Consider the following 22,574-nt stretch of genomic DNA (forward strand, 5'->3'; position numbering starts at 1 on the left):
TCGTGTTTGCCTATTTACCTGTCTGTTGTCCCAACTAGACGTAGGCTCCTTGAGGGTGAATACTCTTTCCCACCACTCTCTCCAGCACAAGTCACACTGCCTGGCACCTTGCATACATGGAAAAATTTATGTAGAACAAATTAATGAACATGCATCTTGCGCCCAACCTTTGTCCCATAATTCATGGTTCTCCTGATCAAGATTATCTTTGGTATTTCTTTAAAAAAAATTTTTAACAATGTTTTCATTTAATCTGATATGCATAAAATATCATAATTTCTATTACAATATGCAAAATATGAGACAATTTACAGTCCTTTTTCCATACAAAATCTTTGAAATCCAGTGTGTGCTTTACATATGTAGCACATAGTTGATAATCCTTTGATAAGAGTTCCTTTGTATTAAAGCTCCTTCACTGGCTGTTTGCACATCAGCTCTGATGTGATGACTTCAGAAGAGTTAAAATTGGGAGTACATTAGTGAGCTTCATTTACATTTATGAGTATGAAGATTTCACCAGGCAGATGATTTAAGCCAAGATTTGGAATCCAAGGATCATTTTCAAAGTGAGCAGAGGACCTTTAAAAATGTGTTTTTGAGCTGATTAATGACTTCGATTGGAAATAGGATGAGGGCAGAGGAAGAGCATCCAGGGTGGAGAACTCAAGGGAAACTGAGGTGGAAAGCTTGCCATAGACTTTTGAATTCCCTTTAAGATATAACTTAGTTACTTTATAATTTACTTGTAATAATATTGGTTCAAACTTTAAGACAGAGGTATAAGAGGCATGGAATCTTTAAGGTGTCATCATCATAAATTGGGCATGGAAAACACTCGAGGAAACCAATTTTAGTCGAAGAATTCTAGTATTTAGGAGTTTTTGTTTGTTTCTAGATCTAATTCTAAGAATAGTACCCAGGTTATATTCAACCACTCGAAGCTTCGTATATCTTAAAACACTTTTAAGGGCTTTTAAGGATCCTTGAAAGACATGGCTTATCCTTATCGCTTACCTTTTACTGCCATCCTGTGGCCATTTCATTCTCTGGATAAAAATCCACTTGCAAAACCTATTTTCTATCTTTATCACAGATTCTGGTTTATATTTTATCAGTCCTCAATGAACGTAGCTAAACTATAACACACATAGTAGCATTCTGCTGCATTAAGATGTTCCATCATGCAGTACAATAGAATCATTACGGAATTTCAATGCTGAGTGAGAGTCCATGCAATGTTTTTCCAAAGGGCTCTCTTCAGACATCGCCATGTTTCTTTCCACCCCTCTTTCCTGCCCTGGTTTTCAGTGGATGCTTGGTAGCAGTTTGATGTAGTCCCAAGGACACAGTCCCTGTCTCTATTTGAAATGCACATACATTCTCCTGGAATCCAGGTTTGAATTTCCTTTCTTGGATATCCCATATTCTGATTATGTAGACTTCTACTAAGTAACAGTGCCCTAAATCAATTTGCTCAAAGTCATATAGTTTGAGTCAAGATCCAGAAAAACTAATATATATGTGTAATAATTATCAATTCCTTCTAAATCAGAGCTGTTTAAAGAATCGCAGACTGCGGAATGAGCAGTCTGTCACCTCATCTTCGGGGTCTCTGGGTCTGACCGCCTCCTTTGCCTCTCTGCACGGGGATCCTGTCCCAGGAGCTAACAGCGCCTTTGTCCTTGAGCCATGAGATTGATTTTCTCCTCCTCCTTTAAAGTGTCTTGACTTTCCCTAAAGATTTGGACTCTCTGGCTTGAAACCTTTCACTGTAACTTTTTTTTATTTCCAACTTTTAATTGTAAAACTTATCACATAGAGTAGTAGGTATTTTGTACAATTTGATAATGTTAATAAAATGAATGCTTGTGTCCCCACCACCTGTCTTAAGAAAAAGAACATTCCAGTGCCTTAGATGTGCCCTGTGTGCCCCTCCTTAATGCTTTCCCCTCCCCACTACCCACCAGAGGACACCAGTACCTTGAATTTTGTGTGAGATGTTCCCTTGCTCATCAGTGTAGTTTTGCCAGTATGTCAGTCAGGGTTTCGTCAAGAGGCAGATCCACTGTGAGTGATGTGGCGTAAAGGTCTCTTATAGGAATTTCAACTTTTCAGTGCCAATCTTCAAGGGGCCTTGGGAGAAATGGAGGAAAAACCACTAAGCAGCCTCCTGAGGCACTGTGGGCCTGGGCAAGCTAGACCGCCAGAAAATCTAAGGATCCAAGATGTCCACCAGCCATAGCGTGGGGCCACAGAAAGAGGGCTGGAGGCCATTAGGGAAGTGACTGCCTCTGCATAGCTGCCCCTCTGTGGGGCCACAACCCACTGTCTGCCATGGTTCCCACATGAGCAGTGAGAAAGAAGGGCTGGGGGCTGAAGAGAGGAGAGCAAGTGTAAGTTGGGACTCCTTCGTCCCTCTGCTCTGTCCATCACCACATCTGACTGCCTACACATGTCTATATACAATAGAATACTACTCAGCCATAAAAAAGAAAGAAAGTTTTGCCATTTGCTGCAGCATGGATGGACTTGGGAGACATGCTAAGAGAAATAAGTCAGAGAAAGACAAAATACTGTATGATAGCACTTATATGTGGAATCTAAACAATACAGCAAATGAGTGAATATAACAAAAAAGAAGTGGACTCACAGATAGTGGTTCCCAGCGGGGGAGAGGGGCAATATAGGGAACAGGGAGTGGGAGATACCAACTATTGGGTACAAGATTGGCTACAAGCATGTATTGTATACACAGAGAATATAGCCAATATTTTGTAATAACTGTAAATGGAGTATAACTTTAAAAATTGTATACAAAATAACTCAAAGTGGCTGGAAATAAACTTTATAAGAAACATTAAGAAACAAGAAAGAAAGAAAGAAAGAAAGAAAGAAAGAAAGAAAGAAAGAAAGAAAGAAAGAAAGAAAGAAAGAAAGAAAGAAAGAAAGAAAGAAAGAAAGGAGAAGAAAGAAAGAAAGAGAAGAAAGGAAAGAAAGAAAAGGAAGAAAAGAAAGAAAAGAAAGAAAATGGGTTGCTGCTTTACTTCTACCTCCAACATTTTGCTCAAGTGCCTCTTTTAGCCAAGTCTAACCTTAAGCCATACAAGGAAGGGAACTCTGTGATTTGTAGTTTCTAGCTTAGTCAAATTGGCAACAGAAGAAAACAGCTCTGCCCCCTAGGAGTGACTCCTAAGACAATACACTGTTTAGTTTGGGCTATACCTTATCGTAATAGGAATCACGCCGTATTTTTTTTCTATGACTTCCTTTGTCTTTGTTTTGTTATTGTTGTTAACATCATTTATGAAATTCCTTTCTGTTGAGTCTCTCACTTTTAACTACTATATATAGAATTTCAAAATATGAAAATATAACTTATTTATCCACCTAAATATTATTAGCTGTTTATTTTCTCCTCTAGACTTTGCTCTTATAAGATGGTTCTGTGAATATTGTATGCGTTTCCTGGTGACTTTCTCCAGCGCATACACCTAGGAAGGGAATTGCTGAGCTAGAGAGTGTGACACTGGCAGCTTTATTACGTTTTGTCAAATTGTTTTCCAAAAGGGTTGTGCTTCCACTGGTAGTGTATGAGTGTCTCTGATGCCGAATGCCTTCATCATGAAGACATCTGGCTTGTCAGATACTTTGATATTTGCAAAATCAGGGAGGCGTAAAATGCCATCTGATTCTGATTCCAATTTCTTCCCCTAATGACGAGTGAGTCTGGACATCTTTTTATATATTTATTCATCATAAGTATTTCCTCTTCTCTTAAATACCCATTTGTGTCTTTTGTCATTTTTTTCTTTGTAGTAGTTGTTCATAAATTCTAGATAACTATCTTTTATTGGTTACTTGCGTTGCAAAAATTCTTTCCCAGTTTGTGGCTCATAACCAGTTTGAGCCACTTCTGCCTTGCTGTTCTATTCCATTCATTTATATTATGATCCTTCTCCCATTTCCATACTGGCTTGCCTTGTGCTCTTTGTAGTGTCTTTTGATGAACAGAAGGCTCACATTTGACTATAGTCAAGTGTGGCCTTCTCCTCCCACCTATGGTAGCTTTGGGTCTTACGTAAGGGATCCTTCTTTTCTTCCAGATCGTAAAGATACTCTTCATTGCCTTTTGGAATTGTTTTGGTTTTGCCTTTCACACTGAAGTCTTTAGTCCTCAATTTTCTACAGATACATAATACATACTCACTTATAATTGAGTTTCAGTGCATGTGTGGGTTTGTTTCTGGCTTCTAGTCTGTTCTGTTGGTCTTGACATCTGCAAGGCAAGTGTCCCCATCTTAGTGGGGGTTTTTTTTAGCATTGTTTTAGCTCTTCTTATATAGAAAAACTACTTACATTTTTGTGTACATTTTAGACTCAAATTATCAAGTTCCCCCCAAAACTCTAGGGATTTTGACTAGAATTGGGGGAAACTGAAATCTTTACAAGCTGCTAATTTGTTCTTACTAAGTCTGTTCTTCCTACTCACAAGACACTTCCCCTTCTCTGCGGCTGGTGTGGGCTGTGTGTGGTAGAGTTCCTGCACACTGGCTGCTGCTGTTCCCTATGCTCTATCCATCCTCTTTGCAATGTAACTATGCCACTTCTCCTTTCAATAGGTAAAGTTTATTTCTCCACCCTTGGAATATGGGCTGGCCTTATGCTTGCTTTGCCTAATAGAATGCAGTGGATATGATCCTGTGTCAGTTCACAGACTAGATCTCAGTAGATCATCATTCTTTCTTAGATTTTTGCTGCTTACTGAGAACAAGCGCAGGCTAGCCTGCTGGATAGTGAGAGACACATGGTTAGTCACCTCACCTCTTCATTTGGCAGTCAGCCGACCTCAGTAGCAAAACTGCCTAGTTGACCTGCAGTTGACCAACGATGCATGAGAGAGTCCGGCAGAGGCCAGAAGAGCTACCCAACTGAGTCTAGTTTGAATTGTCAACCCATGGAATAATGAGCTGGATGAAATGGTTGTTGCTTTCAGACACTGAATTTTGGGGGTGAACAGTTTCTCAGAAATAACTAATGAATACCAGGTGACCAAGTTTTCACCCACAGAATATGAGCAGAAGCGACACGTACACATGTCACTAGCTTTCCCCTTTCAAGAGGCTGATATGGAGATCACCTCACATGGACCAGGCAGATGTGGGCAGGACTCCAGGATAGCTGGTCTCAGGGTGTGGCCAGCAGACTCCTGCAAGTCTCCAAGACACGCTTGAGGGTCTGAGAGGTCAAAACTATTTTACTAATAACGTTAAGTTGTTATTTGTCTTTTTCCCCATGTTGGCATTGACACTGATGATGCAAAGCCAATGGTGGATAAAGCTGCTGTCACAGACAGGCAGTTTGCTGTACTGTACCAGCAATCATTCAGCTTCTCAGCACCCTCTGGCTGTGAAGTGCCAGTGTCACTTAAGTTTGTCCTTGAGGAAGCAGTAAAAATGATTAATTTTGTTAAATCTTAATCCTTGGGTACAATCACTTTAATAATCTCTGCGACAACATGGCAAGTACACATAACACCTTTCTGCTGAACACCTAAGCTCGGTGGTCTCAGAACTCCTGTGCAACTGAATGGCTGAGCTTGTTCTTTTTTTCCTTTCCTTTTTCTTTTCCCTTTTTCCCCCCTTTCTCTTATGTGTGTTTGTGTGTGTGTGTGTGTGTGTGTGTGTGTGTGTGTGTGTGTAACAGCATTTCTACTTGAATGGGTAGACAGAAAAACTATGGTAATTTAGACTAGGGAATTTTGGCAGACATTTGTTTGTATTCTTTTCTGATAGGTCAGATGCGGTCACAGAGAAGACAGTGGAGAGGCTCAGGGAAAAACAAACTAATTATACTCATAGGCCCTCGAAACATGGGGCACACCAGGCAGAGCCACATGGGAAAGCCAGCAGGATGGTCAGGAGGCAGAATACAGGAGCCAGGGAAGGGCTTAGATCATGGCTTTCATCAAGGTGTCCATGGAAAAAAGCAGGCAGGGCAGGGGAAAGACTGGCTAGTTTGAATGACTTTGAGGAGTCTGGGGCTGTGGGGATGGTCCCTCATTGCGTGGCACCTCGCCTGGGATTTTTAAGGCAGAGGAATATTTCCTCCTGGCATACACAGATCAGACAGAGGAGGCGTGGCTCCAGACGGAGGCCTGCTGCTGGCTGGGGACTTTGCTGTCCCTGAGAAATGTCCAGCCCCAGAAGGGGCAGTCTCTCTCCAGCCAGAAAAGTTTTTTAAGATGTTGCAACATCTAAACATACAGCAAATCAAAAATATTTACAATACAACTTTAAAAAAATGAACATAATTAGCCAATGATACATTTGAGTGTTCAAGCAAAATAAGAATTTTGGAAAACTTGTATTCTACTACCATGAACTCCACAGCTTTCCAACACTTAAAGACTTTTTCTGATGGTGTTGGCAGTGTATTCATTAATATGTTTTTAAAATATTGCATAATGAATTGTGTCAATGTTTGGAAAACCTGCTTTAATTCAGTGAACCAGTATTTTCCATTCCTAGTGTATGCTGTTACAAAATCTTGCGTAGTCAAAAGACTCATTCAAGTCGCAAGACAGACCAATGGATTTTTTTTTATTTAAACATTTTTTAATTGAGTTATAGTCATTTTACAATGTTGTGTCAAATTCCAGTGTAGAGCACAATTTTTCAGTTATACATGAACATACATATATTTATTGTCACATTTTTTTCACTGTGAGCCACCGCAAGATCTTGTATATATTTCCCTGTGCTATACAGTATAATCTTGTTTATCTATTCTACATATACCTGTCAGTATCTACGAATTTTGAACTCCCAGTCTAAAACAGACCAATGGATTTTAATGTAACAGAATATGAAAAGTTCTTTAATATCAGGTTTCAGGTTCTATCCTTCACATAATCTTTAAGAAACTATCGCTTGTCAAGTTTTAGGATAATATCAAACAAGAATAGGCCCAAATATCTAAAAAGGCTACTAAAATAACCCTCCCTTTTTCAAATACAGTTCTGTGTGAGACTGGATTTTATTTGTCTATTTTAATGAAGATAACATAGTGCAACAGATTGCATACAGAAGGAGATATGAGAATCCAGTGGACTTCTGTTAACCCAGATATTAAAGAGATTTTCAAAAACTGAACAATTCCACTTTTCTGATTAAATTTTTGTCTTAGTAAATAGAGTTTTCCCCTGGCAATATATGACTTATGTTTACGTATAAATGGGCTGATTATTGTTGTCTTTAAGTGAATGAATAATATTATACAAATTCCTGTTTTAATTTTTAATGTAATGAATATTGAGAATTACATAGCCCATAAAATGCAAAGCTCTCTGGAGTCCTCAAGAATTTTCTTTTTTACACTTTATTTTTCAGAGCAGTTTTAGATTCACAGCAAACTGGGCTGTGAATCCAGTGAGTTCCCATGTGCTCGCTGCCTTCACACATGCACGGCCTCCTCCACTGTCAACGTCTTGAACAGGGTGGTTCATTTGTTTTAATCCATGAACCTACACTGACACATTGTAATCATCCAAAGACTTTTTTCATTAAGGCTTATTCTTGGTGGTGTACATTCTACAGGCTTTGATAAATGTATAATGACACATACCCGCCATTGCAGTATCACGTAGAATAGCTTCACTGTCTTAAGCTGCCTCTGCTTTGTCTATTTACCCCTCTCTCCCCACTAACCCCTAGAAACCACTGATCTCTTTACTGTCTTAATAGTTTTGCCTTTTCCAGAATGTCATATAGTTGGTAATTAGGTTCATTTATTTATTTACTTTTGATGGAAGTACTGGGGATTGAACCCAGGACCTCGTGCTTGCTAAGCACACACTCTACCATTGAGCTACACCCTCCCCCACAGAATGTCATATAGTTGGAACAGTACAGTATGTAGCCTTTTTAGATTGGCATTTGTCAGTTAGAAATGTATTTAACTTTCCTTCAAGTCTTTTCATGGCCTGAGAGCTCCTTTGCTTTTAGTGCTGAATAATATTCCATTGTCTGGATGGACCACAATTTCTTTATCCATTCACATACCAAAGGACATCTTGGTTCCTTCCAGGTTGGCTTTTGATTAAAGCTGCTATAAATTTAAAGCTGCTATAAATACGTGTGTGCAGGTTTTTGTGTAGACATAAGTTTTCAACTTATTTAAGTAAATACCGAGGAGCTGAATTGTATAGTAAGAGTGTGTTTAGTTTTTTTTAGGAAACTTCCAATCTATCTTCCAAAGTGGCTGCACCATTTTTGCATTCCCACCTGGAATAAACGAGAGTTCCTGTTGCTTCACATCCTAGCCAGCATTGCTGCTGTCAGTGTTTTGAATTTTTATGAGTTCTCCACAATTTTTAAGTATAATTTTTAAGTATATAAAGAGGATGTGGGACAACAGGTTTGAGAACGACTGCCCTAGAGCATCTCGAGCATCAAGGTGGCAGGAACCTGAGTCCTAAATTAGTTAATCAAGCAAAGTAGCCTCTGCAGTTCAGAAAAGCCAAGCTTCAGTCTTACTTAATCTATCATATTTTAGGTCTCTCTGTTACAGATGACTGCACAAGTCCTACTAGAATGGGACTCTTCATGCCTTGGCTTCAGTTGAGGCACAAATATAATAAGTATTGATAGAAAAACTGAGTGCGAAGCAAATCTGTAAATGAAGAGTTGAGTAAGAGAAATCTCTGAGAACCAGTTCCCTGACTTAGCAGATCAAGGATATAAAAAGTATTGAGAGTAGGAGAAGAGAGAGGAGATTGCCAAAGAAATTTATTTAGAGAGAAGTATTTTCATGATCTGAGACTGCATCACCTGCCTTTGAAAGACGATGGCAGGGATTTCCCATCCTAACCCAAGCTTAGAAAAACAGGGTGGCTCCTGGAAGGCTTTGGGATGTGTTTGCTTAAGTTGTGAGACGTAGCGGATGGTGCCCGTCCCCTGTCCGAGAAGCTGCTGCTTTTTTTTTTTTTTTAATTAGGAGTGTACTATTTGTTTCTCTTTGGTTTCTTAACACAAAAGACATGCATTCTATAAATAAAAGGAATTAAGTTTTCCTGGGAAACAATAAACTGGGGTGGAGGGAGGATCAGAATTCCTACATACTCACATCTCTGTGGCCTTAAGTTAGAGACATGGTGGATGTGCGTGTCCCTTGTTTGAGAATCTAGAAGGATCTGTGCTCTGGGATTTGATTCTTACCAAGAAGGTGTCGAGGGAGAGATCAGGGCTGATGACTCACTGTGATGGTTGCTGCTGCTTTGGGATCGGCCTGCCTCCGAGATACTGTTGGGGCGGGGTGCATGAGTGTCTCCCCAGATGTGGGCTGCACGGGAGCAATCCAGTGTGAGTTCTACAGCTGTCCAATAGGCCTCCCAGCGTGGGGACGAGTCCTCAGCAGAAGGAGCCTGGAGGTGCACCTGAGAAAAGATGTGTAGGTGACCACCTGGAAGAGAAAGGCATCCTTCTGTGTCAAGGGGATGGCAGGAGGGAGGGACCCGATAGGAAAGCACTGAGGAACCCACTAAAGCCCCGCCACCAGAGAGAGGGGTCACTTCAATCGCCCACCTGGACCAGGGAGTACGAGGCTGGCTTCTGATAAGTTAGTGCCTTCTTTCCCCTTTCCTTCCTCCCTCCCCTGAACCAGACCGGAGGGCCAGGAGCTGCATAGTTATTGGCTGGGGGAAGCAACACGGACAGATCGAAAAGAAGCAACCACATGCACCCAGCTCATGGCAGACTTCCAGCCTGAGCCGGAGCTGCGGAGGGAAGGAAGAACAAGAAGTCACTTTTGGAGTTTTAATTATTATATGAGACTAGACCTTTAACATTTGTCTTGAGACTTTTTTGTGTGATTTATAGTCATTGTATGTTACTGAAGAGTGAACTGATAAAAGGCCCTGAAGCTGCTATAGTTTTTCTCCTGGGGTGGAGATTGCCGAACTGAATATATTTTAAAGAAAGGACAGGGAACCGAAAGTAAAGTTGCATTTTAAATATGTCATGCTTCATGTGTGCCTTTTCAACATACCCAATATTAAAATAATTTGTTTTGCATCTCCATATTTTGATTTTTCAGATTTTCTTGAAGAGGGGACATTTATAACAATAAATAATAGTTAAGAAAATGGCTCAAATGATTTGTAGGTTTGTGGGAAAAGTAATTAGTTTAGAAATACTGGTTTTGTATTATCTGACTAGTGGAGAGATGGATTGGTTTTTATATAAAGTCTTATAACAGTGTTGAACAGATAGTAGAAATTATGTAATTTTTAGCTATGCCAAGAATGATTATTTTGGATGTAAATATCTGATGTAAGCCTATTCACTTCTCCATCCTTGGGCTTGATGGTTACATCCAACAACTTAAAGGGGAGCAAAGTAGGCAAACAAAAATCCCAGTTTTCCTAACTGCAATAGAGTGTATTTTCTCATTGTCGTCCCACCTGGGTTTGAAGCATTAGATTATAGAACCTTCGAGACTGTAAATCCTGACTGTATTTCTGAGCGCTGCAGATGTCAATCACTGTTCAGAACACTCCTCTGGCAATTAGTGGAGCTTCCTTCCCAGTAAATTATCATCTAGTTCCTTTTATATGAAGTATACTTTGGTGGCAGTGACATTATGTAAATTGTAACTTTATTAACTTAATATATTTTGACTTTGGTGGTACTGCAAATTAGAGAGTGATTTAAATGTTTTTAAAAACTTTATTATGCTGTACTTTTGCTGAGTACTAAAGCATGCAAAATGCATTTGAAGCACATCGTTGAATAAAAGTGTAGTTATCTCCATTTCATTTATGTTAATTGAACTTTATTTTCTGGAAAACATTTTCATATTTTGATTGGATTGTTTAAAAACAAGTTTAGCAAAAATAAAAGGCAGTTAATTTTCTTGGAATATCATTTTTATTTGCAAATTTTATATATAGCAACTTAAAGCACTCATTAATTCTTGAGTAACTATGTAATAAAACAATCTGAAGAGTTGAAGTTCCAAATCTTAAAAGAAATAGCATTTGCTTTTGGCTTAATTGACCCATATTATTTTATAAAATCATCACATACTTACCCATTAATAATCTTTCACTATAAACTGTCCGTAAGGGAAACAAAGTGTTTTTTCTTTACTTTTCTCTTTTGATAAGCAGGTTCCCAAAGTAGTACAAAATTAGGTTAAGTCATTCATCTACTCAATAACAGCTTGTGAAGTACTGATCATGGGCTAAGTGCTTGTCAAGATACTGGGCTTATTAAAAACAACGACAAACAAACCACTTCCATGGACTTTATGTTCTTGCAGGGTAAATAGATAAAAGCCATCTAAATGAATAAATCAATAATATGATTTCTAGAGAGTGGTAGTGCTATGAAGAACATAAAATATGGCAATGGGACAGAAAACAACTCTTCCATCATTAAGACAACTATTTTTCTTTTATTTCAGTTGGAAAAACTTCTATCTCATATCATTAACAGCTGTCTTGAGGTTCAATAATAATTTGATAACATTCATTGAGTTTGCAATTTGTACAAGGCACTCTATCAAACAGTTATATGCCGTATATCTCAATTAATCCACAAAACTCCCCACAGAGTGGGTGTTATTAATGTCTGTATTTTCTACACGAAGACTCTGAAAGCTTAGAAAGATTTATTGTATTCCCTCAGGTTACATGGATTATAAAAGGCATAACTGAGATTCCAGTATAAGTCAACATGACCCTAGAGTTGGGGTGTCTAATATGGCAGCCATATTAATTTTAAACACATGTGGCTATTAAATTTAAATTAATTAAAATTTAAAATTCAGTTCCTTAATCACATTAGCCACATTTCCATTGCCCAGTAGCTAGGGGTTACCATATTGGACTGTACAGATATATAACATAGTTCATAATCTTCCATTACCACAGAAAGTTTGTATTGGAAACACTGCCTAGTTCCTGGCTGTTAATCACTTGGCTCTATGGCTTCCCTCTCACTAAATGGAGAATTATTTAAGGAAAGTGTCTAAGGTTTTAGATCTTGACTTTCAGGAGAATAGTAGAAATATTTCTTTAGGGTTTTGCATTGGCATCAAACATTTACTGAATAAATGCCTCTTATGAGATTTTTCTATATACAGCCTTTCCTTCTCAGGAGGTGGTGCTTTCCTTTCCTTTGGAGAAATCTGAAATTTTGGTTTTACTCTATTTTTTAGATGCCTGCCTTAGGATACTCTAGTGTGACAGGTCATGTGCTTCCCCCGCTTTGCCCTCAGTACTACCCAAGGGGCAGCATCACAAAGCACAGTGATACTGCTTTTGCACCGGAGCCCGGGGTGGGTGAAGGGGACAACTCATGTCCTCTAACCACCCTCTTCCTGTAGAATTCCTAAAGCACTCCCTGAGATTGGAAATTTCTTTTTTTTTTTTCCTACTCTTGCTAAACTTGGAGGTTAGTTATTTCATATTTAGATATCAAAATTTGAAGCTAGAAACTCTCTTAAAATCATCACCTCCAATCTCTCTTTTTTTTAAATGTGCCTTATTTATTTATTTAATTTTATTTTTATATCAGCTTCATTGAGGTTCAATTGATACATAAAATCGTAAGATATTTAAAGTGTACATTGAGGTAGTTTGATAGACACATATACATTGTGAAAGGATTCTCCCATCTAGTTCATTAACAGAACCATCACCTCACATACTTATCTTTTTGTGTGTGTGTGAGACCATTTAAGTTTTATTCTCTTAGCAAATTTCAAGTACACAATACGGTGTTATCAACAATAGTCAGCATGTTTTACATTAGATCTTCAGGCCTTATTCATCTGATAGCTCAGTTTGTACTCTTTTACCAACTTCTCTGTATTTCTCTCAGTACAAACTGATCCCCTCTACCCACTGCCCAACCCTTGACAACCAGTTCTCTACTTTCTGTTTTATGAGTTTGATTTATTTGTTTTAGAGTCCATGTATAAGTGATACCATGCAATATCTCTTCTTCTCTGTCTGACGTATTTTATTTGGCATAATGCCCTCGAGGCCCATTCATGTTATCGCAAATGACAGGATTTCCTTCTTTCTCATGGCTGAGTAGTATTCCATTGTGCTTTTATATACATATACACACACACACCATATGTTTTTTAGCCATTTATCTGTCGATGGATGCTTAGGTTATTTCTATTTCTGGCTATCGTGAATAATGCTGCAATGGACATGGGAGTGCAGTGAGATTGGGAATTTCTGTATCAGAGGTGAAGGCAAAGGGAATTATAAAGTAGAAGAGACAGTTTAGCTCAATTGTGCTTTGTCTTGAATCTCAGAAGGCAGCACTCCCTGAACAACCCCAGTTGCCAGAGGATGGCTCTCTCACCCTCACAGTGTGGTACTTTATATTTTTTGGTCATTGTTCCATGAAGACTACCCTTTTTAAAACAAACTTCTCATTCTGAAAATCTGCTACCTACCCCCACACCCCCGCCAGTGCAACACCTCGGGGCAAGCTTACCCTCTGGGGGAAGATGGCAGGTGTGGGCTTGGGGAGAGGCGGGTTCCAGTTCCCTGTGGGGAGCGGCCCAGCAACGTGAGTTTCCTTCTTAACATCCCCCAGGGAGACTGCAGGCCTGTAGGCTCCTTCACTGGCCAACCTGTTAAGTCAACAACACATTGGACAAACATTCCAAGGACAAACATTAATTTTCTTCTCAGAGACAGTACAGTCCAAACTGATACTGAGGGAAGAACACTTGTCCATCAGTGAGAACCCTGCCTTGACTGGCCCTGGGAGTCAACAAGTGACAGAGGAATGCAGAATGGTGGCTCTTTGGTCACTCAGAGATGGGGGCATTCAGCTTTGGGGGCTGTGGCTGTGGACATGGGGAGAGGGTGACTGCTAATTCCTCTGGCCAGGTAAAAATGACACGGTACTGCACTCCCAGCCTGATGAGAAGTCAGGCAACAACCATCCACACAGAGATGAGCTGTGCATCAGTTAGACAGGAGTGCCCCAGGGGTACAGAAGAGAAGTTCCTGAGCTTCCTTCCTTCCTGGGGTTGTCAGAGGGGGAGCTTCAGAGAAGTCTTCACTAGGAAGTGACATTTAAGCTCAGCCCTGAAGTAGATGTTTTGGCTGAAAGACTAAGGTGTGAGTGGGGAGGAAATGGCACCAAGTAACGGAGAAACTAGTCTTAGAGAGTTTTCTCAGCTTACAAGATTTTTTTTTTTACTTAGACATGTGTTCACTGGCTTTGGACATGATGTTAGTAAAGAAATATAAAATTTCACATTTATCACCTACCTTATTCATTGATTGCTTCTTTCTCCTTCCAATTTCCAAAAATATGTAACAAATACCCACTCCGAACAAAACTACCCAGTCTGTGTACTGGGGTGAAGGCATCACAGATCAGACAGGCTTTGCCGCGTGCTGGCGTGCTGTCTGACCTTAAGCAAGGCGCCTGGGCTCCCACCTTCTAATCACCACCCGACAGTGTTATTATAAGAATTAAATGGCTTAACACATAGAAAGCACTTTGAAGAGGGCCTGGCACATAATAAAGACTCTCTGAGGATTAGATTATCATTATGACCCAAAAGATCGCACATACTGGGCTAATATGGAAAATAACGACTTGCCTGGAAGATAGACCATGTGATGAGGGTTGGGAAGAAAGGGCTGGGAGGGCAGGAAGGAAAAAGATTGTGGATCTTCTCAACTGCTAGCCTCAGAAATATGGATTTTTACAGATTTACAGATATTAGGGAACCATTGAAAGTTTTGAGTGGTTAAGAGGCATGATCAATCTATCCGTATCTTTAGATAAATTCTCACATTAAAATGTCTACTGTAATTTTACCAATCTCCCCACAAGTTACTCATTGAAGATACTGTTGATGGAAAGGAATCTCAAAGTGTTTACTTTGGGATTTGAGTAAGTGAATGGGTTTGTTTATACTCACACTTGGGAAGCTGTTGCTTTTGCAACAAAAGCAGAAGAATCTGTGATGCAGCTTATGTTTGAGAATTTGTCACCTTAAAGCTGTCTATTAAGCAGTGTCGAAGATATACCTCCTTGGTCATTGCCTGGAGTTGTGATAAATACTCCATGTGTTTATTTTTAAAAATACACACACACACACACACACATATTATATATATATTCAATGGATATATATAATATATATATATTCAATGGATATTTATTCTATCTGCATTTTATGCAAAAAATAAATGAGTAGAAAACCAGTCCTTACTGTTTTGAAGCCCGATAGTCCACTGGGCCATACAGACAAATAAAAGTCACCTTCATAATGCAGCATGACGAATGCTATACAAGAGGAGCTCCTGCTGGACACTTGGATTTAAGAGATGAAAACACTGAGGTCTGCCGGGTGAGTCAGAATTTTCTAGGCAGAAGGAAGCTGTGGGTTTCAGACAGAGGGAACAGAATGTGTGGAGGCCTGGAGGCAACAGAAAGCATGAGGAAGATTTTACCAATATGTATGTTTTGGTGGAAATACCATTCACCAATACTAAATTTTCACTTCTTGTTCCTGAAACTATATGTGAAACAGTGTCACAAAGCCAAGTGAGCTGCATAAAGCTGGCTGCTGTGGGATGCTTATCAATTAGACTCTGATCTGATCAACCTTTGGGAGGGGAAAGACACTTTAGAAATAAATCACTGAAAACCTAAGGAGGTAGCTTAGTTCAGAATTTGAAATGCAAGAGAGGAGAGAGGGTATCATGGATGGCATATATCAAGATTTGGATGTGGAAGGGAAAGAGCTCAAGCAAAAGGTTTGAGTTGAATCCTCAACCAATTCACGAGTAGAAGATTCTGTGTACTTATTTTTATATTTATATATACATATACTAATATTTATACATACATACACTGCCAGACACAGTGAATTTCAAACACAGGGTGCTCTAGTGTATTTGGTTTAATGTTACTAGAATAACCTCCTATTCCCTACTGCTTTATTTGGTTGCCTTTGCCTGCCATATAGTAAACACTCAATAGATATTAGCTACTATTATCATTTCATCATTATTAAGAATAATATATCATTCAAAGTAATTTAACAATGGAGTTACCTAGAAGGCTGCAATTGGAAAACACAACAGATATAGTCAACTCTTGATCCTTTTTCCTTTCTCTCATAACCATTTTATTATTCACGGCTATTTCTATACAAAGGGGATACAGAAAGATGTAACTGAATTCTAGTGACAGATTAGTGTTGGAAGTTATGCACATTTGATTCCCTGAACCAATTCTACCATGACCTCTAAGCAGGGAGTGTTGGTGAATTGCACACCAGGGGATTTTTCAGTAGAGCTGAGGACAGGGGGCTGTTCAAGTTAGAGAACTGAAACCGCTGATCTGTATTGTTAGAATTAGATCCAATTGGCTCAAATATTAAAGCAAGGCTGCTACTCTGATCAGAGAATATTTCAGAAATATATCCAAGAATGAACCAACGTGAAAACATAAAGCTAGCTACACATGCACTTGGGATGGATGAGAGCACACCTGGGCTTGTTAGAAAGACTGAAAAATAGAAATAAAACCCCCTTCACTCTCCCACCCTAAACTCAGCAGTACAATCACCCTAATCACACTAGCCCTCAAGTAATTCAAACTTTCCAGATTATGGGGAAGAAAAATTTTGTATTTTATTTTCATTTCGTATATAGCTATCATGTAGGCAGGTGTAATGGAAGAAAAAGTTTGTAATTAGTCATATATGTTGTATTTAGCATAAATAGATTCTTTTTTTCAAGGACGATGGCACCGTGTTTGGAAAGCAGAAAATGTAAATGGCATTAACTCATATTTACTGCGCATCTTCTCAGTACTAGGTATGAAGCAAGAGACACGGGACACTGACGATGCGGCAGTGAACAGCAGACAAGCTGACCTACTTTCTAAAGGAGGAGACGAGCATGAATCAAACAGCCACACATGTAAAGGTCAAAATGTCACGGTGATAAGTGTTACAAATGAGAAGCATGTGCTCCTCTGAGCTCAGGCAGTGGCACATTTGACCCTGTCTGTGTGGCAGAGCTCAGGGGGTGGGGTGAGCACAGAGCAACGTGAGGCTACGGAGAGGGGAAGAGAGCAAAGATAAACCCTGAATTTTAAGCTGGTACATGGCTATTTGGGGAAAAGCTCAGCTCTTGTGGCTAAGTTTCGGCCAAGAGGATGTAAGTAGAGATACTAATTGCAATTGCTAAAAAGTTTCTTTAAAATGAAAAGACATGCTCTTTCCTATTGTGTCCTCCTACTGAAAGAAATTTGGATAAATTAGCCATTTTGAGACATGAACTGCCCTTGGGATAGAGATCCTGTGCATAGCAGAGCAACAAGATGGAAGGAAACTAGGTCCTCAACACTTCTGAGCATCATACCAGACTGGGCTTGACTACCTGGATTTCTTAAAGAGAGAAATAAAAATATCCTTCTCTCTGTGTAAGCCACTATTACTCAGTTTTTTCCTGTCACTCACAGATGTTCTAATTTTAACAGATAACTTCAGGGTTTCAGAAGTCTAGAACTGGCCTAGCTAAATCCATAGGGTTCTTCAGTTTTATTGTACCCTACTGCTGCATTTCTTTGTGAACAGTTAGAGAGGGGAAAAGATTTCTAGCTAACAGGAAATTCATCTGGTTGCGGGTGGCTTCACTTCAGCACAGCTGTGAAGCAACTGAAACATCTTTCCAGGGTAAGATCCTTAGAAAACATTTAGTCAAAGTGTGAAAACTGAACCATGATCTGCTGAAGTTAAAAAATATTTCACTTAATCAATGTATGTCTTTCATTTAAGTAAAGCCTCCTTTCCTGAGAAGAAAACAGGGTATTTTGGTGGAGTGGATGTCAATCAAAGGGGAAACAGAACCCAGGAGACATTCTTTCTCTCAAGTTCCATGCCCTTCACTTGGTGTAGGTAGATCCTGGGGAACTATGGGCTGTACTTTAAAAGGTAGAAAGCCCCGGAGAAAACATATGCTGCAGAGCATAATTCCACGTTCCCTAGGCTGTGCCAGCTTGAGACAGTGTTTTTCAGATTTTCTGTAAGCCATGGAACATTTTATTAAGTAAAAGCTTACTTGGAAGTTTTCTATGTATAAAGCTGGCCCCACACAGCTGTTCTGATTGGTGGGGACGTCAGGGATACAGCGTCTTGTCTGCAACCCCTCCAAACCTCCCTCCACTTGTAGCTCCAAGATGTTTTTTCTCTTTTCCTCCAAGAGAGGTTTTAGCAGAACACCTGAGGGTGCCAGGGAACAGTGTTTGAAGAACGATTCTGAGGAAAAGGGGGCACAGTAACAGTTACAAAATAGCATTTTTCTGGCTCCACCCTGACTTCCTCTGGAAAAAATCCAGCCTCACTCCAATTCTCCCCATTTGTTTTTTCTGGGCATTTCTGAATGTTATGAGCTAAAATGTCACCTCCTCAAAGAGGTCGTCCTTGATTACCTTTTTTGGTAATGAGTGGCACCCCTCAATTGCTCTTTACCACATCACTATGTTTGGCATTTATTTGTGGGGCTTTTTACTCTCAGAGATTTCCTTGTTTTATTCACCGTGTATTATCTCCTTCCTCCTTGTATGATGAGATCTATGAGAGTGGTGTCCGTTTTGTTTAGTGCTCTACCCCCAGTACCCGGCATGGTGTTTGGCATAGTAAATGTGCTCAGTACATTTTTTTTTTTCAAATGTATTAGTTCCTGGGATTGCCTTTTAAAGTTACCACACATTGTGTGGCTTAAAACAGCAGAAATCTCTTCTTTCATGGTCCTGGAGGCCACAAGTCTGAAATCAAAGTGTCGGCAGGGTTGTGTTCCTTCAGAGGGTCAGGGGGAGGGTGCTTCCTTGCCTCTTTCAGCTCGGTTGCTTAACTCCAGTCTCTGCATCTGTCTTCATGTGGCCTTCTCTCCTCTCTGTGTTTTTCCTCTGTCTCTTATAAGAACACTTGTCGTTGGATTTAGGGCCTACTCGGATAATCCGGGATGATCTCATCTTGACATCTTTAACTTAATGATATCTGCAAAGACTTTTTCCCAAATAGGGTCACATTCACAGGTTCGGGGGGTTGGACACGGACATGTATTTTTGGGGCCACCGATTAAGCCATTACACCCAGCACACTTGAAGGATGCATGAATGAACAAACAGGCCCCTTGGCTGCCTGTGTTGTCTGTCATTTTCCTCTTCTACGTTGGCTATTCGAGGTCATGTTTCCTGTCACCGATGATGCCCAGAGTGATAGCTTGAACTCCCATGATAAGCACAGGGCAGTTGGCAGGGCAGCCAGAGACGCTGAAGTTACACGTGTCTGAGGATGGCACCCTTAGTGGCTGTGCGGGGGCTGCTGTCTCCCCGCACTGCTGAAGCTGTCTCTTAGCAGATGTCACACCCGGTGACTCGATACCTCCTCTCACTGCTGTAGGACAAGTTAATTTGGGGCCTCATCATTGTAAGCAAAGAGCTGAGGCTGGAGGGCTGAGCTGCAGATTTATCTGAGTGACAATGACTAGGCTGTGTTCAAAATCACCCCACTCACCCCTCTTTGAAAAACTTGTATTTATTCCCCAGGTCTTTCCCCAAAAGGAAAGGCGCCTACCCAGGAGTGTCTTGGTACTTTATGTACATAAATCCCTCTTGGGCCATCTCTGTTCTCCAGACATGCCTGGAGTGTAGGCTGAATCATTTATTATTTATTTCCCAGCATTATACAACTTTAACTGCTTATTTTCACCAGGGCTAGAGGAGTGAAGACTCTAGAGGAAGGAGAAATGCAGATGCACAACGGTTTGTTTACAGGGAGGACACCTTGACTTCCTGCTTGTTTCTCTCCCTGATGGGAGAGGCTCTAAGGAGGGACCCTGCCGGGGGTCCCAGCGATGCTGTCCTTAGCAAAGGGAGGCTCGGCGAGGACTCGCTCGGCTTCCTTCATCCCCGACAGGCTTGCTCGGCCTCCTGTTTCCCCCCAGCTGAGGATTACAAAGAACGTTTCAGACCCCTCTCCCATTTGAAGCCGTCTTTTGATGCCCGTGCCGCATGTAACGCCAATTTCTAACCCTGAGGCTGGTTCAGGAGATATTGAAGTAGTTGCTTTCTCACCACTAATCTCCCAGGAAAAAACCAACCCTGATGACTGGGAAGACAAGACAAATACAATCGAAGCACAGGTATCTTCCCTGAGGCCACAAGCTTCATTTTTGCAGAGAAACCTATGACTCCTGATGACCACTGGGGGTCCCCAGCAGGCTTTACCAAGACACCGGAGGCACCGCACCCGTCATCCCTCCCATTCCTTCCCACGGACGCCCGCCGCCAGGGGCAAAAGCAACTCTCAGTGCGACGCCAGCGGCGCGGGAGCCACGCTGTGGTTGTGCCCGTAGGTACAGCTGAGCCTCCGAGGAGAGGGCCCTGGTGCTTTCCCTGCCTGCCCAATTTGCAGCTTAAATCATTGCCCTGATGTTATTTTAACGTGCTCTGGGGCCCTGGTGGGTAGAGTGGGTGGCGGGGGAATAGCTTTAATTTCCTTTGGATGTTGGAATGTGCCTGACACTTCTTGAGTACTTGGGTGAATAAAAAAGAGTCTATAATCCTTGCAGTAATGAGCAACTTCGGTGCTTTTTTTTTTTTTTTTTTTAATGGCAAAGTTAAATTTTTGCTAGGGGAGAAGGAAAAAGGAAACGGGCATTTATGAAATGCCGCGTATGTACCATGCAGTTTACATTCATTATATTATTTAATCATCAAAATAACCTCATGAGTTTGGGGTTATCGTTCCCAGTGTGCAGATCAGGAGGGAGACATTCGGAGAGGCTGCCTGTTGTTCTGCTCATCAGCCGGCCAGTGGGCCGCAGTCCGCGTCCGTTTGGACGCACGGAGTGTGCTGTGCTGTTTGCCGCACTATCCCTCCACCTTCTGGAATGACCGAGAGGGCTCTCGCAAAGCCCTCTACTCAGTTCTACCTGAAGCTTTCAGAGTACATAACCAAATCCAAAAGGTGAACTAGCATTTCTGGATAATAAAATGAAAGTATACATTTAATCAGGCACTTGCTTATTAAACATCTTTTATCCACCTGGCCTTATGTCTGCTGGAAGTTCTGTTGAGGGCCTCCTGCGCTTAACTCAGCATAAGTAAAAAGCACAACTCTTGGAGGAAACGTGTTATTTTGACTGGAAAGACAGAGATTGGCTGTGTCTGCAGGAAGTCCAGAAAGGGAAGGGGTCAGTGATGTGATGAGTTGCTGCCAAAGAGAAACTCATAATTCTTTCACTGCAGCACCAAACCAAGGGTAGCTTGACATAAAGAAGAATGACCAGGCTCAGAGCATGGGGAAAAGAGCTGGGGTCAGTGCTTGGAGAAAAAACATAAGGGTTTCTTTTAATCTACTCTGTCACAAGGCCCAGCTCAGTGCCATGTGCAGAGTAGGCTCTGCATAAATGTTGACTCAAAGTTCAATGATGTTTTCAAAAGTCCTGATGGGCCCGCAGTGTGTCTCCCACCCACCCTTCAGCTGAAGTCACACTCATGTGGACTCCATTCAGTCTGCCCTCCGAAGGAAAGCTGAAAGTAAAAACCAAACTTAAGACTTCAAACACCACAGCACTTTCTTCTTAGATTTCTCCCAAGTTATTCACAGAGTAAGGTGTTTGGCTGCGAATAGCCACCCAGCACTTCTGCTTAGATATTTACAGGAAATATGCCTCCTCTCCAAATATTACACTTGCCACATGATCGAGTTTTATCACGCAGAGATCCGGAAGGTGAAATGACTCTGAAGTCCCTTAGATGAGGCATCTTAGAAGTCCCTCTTCTGGAATTTGAGGGAGCTGAATTAGAATAAGAAGCGTTGATGGGTGAAGTGCATGTTATGTAATTTTTAGTCACTTGCACATGATTGAAAGCTTCACCATGGTCATCTTAGGAGAAAATGGTAATGATGAAATTTATTTGTATTTATGTTCCTGTCTCTCCACTGAAGGCCTTTAAAATTAACTCTTGATAGTGCCTGTAAATAAAATAGATAAACAGTAGGGTTTTTTGCAGAAACATGAATGCCTCCTTTGCGAGAGAAAATAAAATGTGGAAAGGGGAAAAAAAAGATCTGGAAAGGAAAATTCAAGGGCAGGGTCTTAACTTCATCTGGGCTCTCGGGTGATAAGAAGTGACAGTATTTGGTACATAAGATGCTTCCAAATTCAGAATCTTGAAAATAACAGTGTCAATCTTTTCTCCTTACTTTTTTTTTGTAAAAGGGGAATAGTAAAATTAAAACACTGACCATTTATTGGCTGCTTATTTTGTGCCAAACACTGATCTGACCTAAACTCTAAAAACAATTTCTGTTACTCCTTAGAAGTTATTATCCCATGTGTATGAGGAACAAGTGTAGAGAAGTCAAGCACCTTTGCTTATGACCTTACAGCAAGTGAGTTCTCATGGTTCCTTGAGCTGTTGGGAAGATTTGCTATTACAGGTGGGCTCACTGTGCTTTTTCATTGGGGTACATGGTTATGGTAAGTAAAGGTGACC

At 40.6% G+C, this 22,574-nt stretch overlaps 1 long non-coding RNA gene across 1 annotated transcript; it reads left to right on the forward strand.

Annotated features, from left to right (window-relative positions):
- Nucleotides 1-302: 302 nt before the first annotated feature.
- LOC116667170 lies at nucleotides 303-2,800 on the forward strand. Its single transcript, XR_004323963.1, has 3 exons — nucleotides 303-313; nucleotides 2,552-2,557; nucleotides 2,729-2,800. It is a non-coding gene; the product is annotated as an uncharacterized LOC116667170 (long non-coding RNA).
- Nucleotides 2,801-22,574: the final 19,774 nt, after the last annotated feature.

Source organism: Camelus ferus, chromosome 2 (genome assembly GCF_009834535.1).
Source record: "Camelus ferus isolate YT-003-E chromosome 2, BCGSAC_Cfer_1.0, whole genome shotgun sequence".
Taxonomy (NCBI): domain Eukaryota; kingdom Metazoa; phylum Chordata; class Mammalia; order Artiodactyla; family Camelidae; genus Camelus; species Camelus ferus.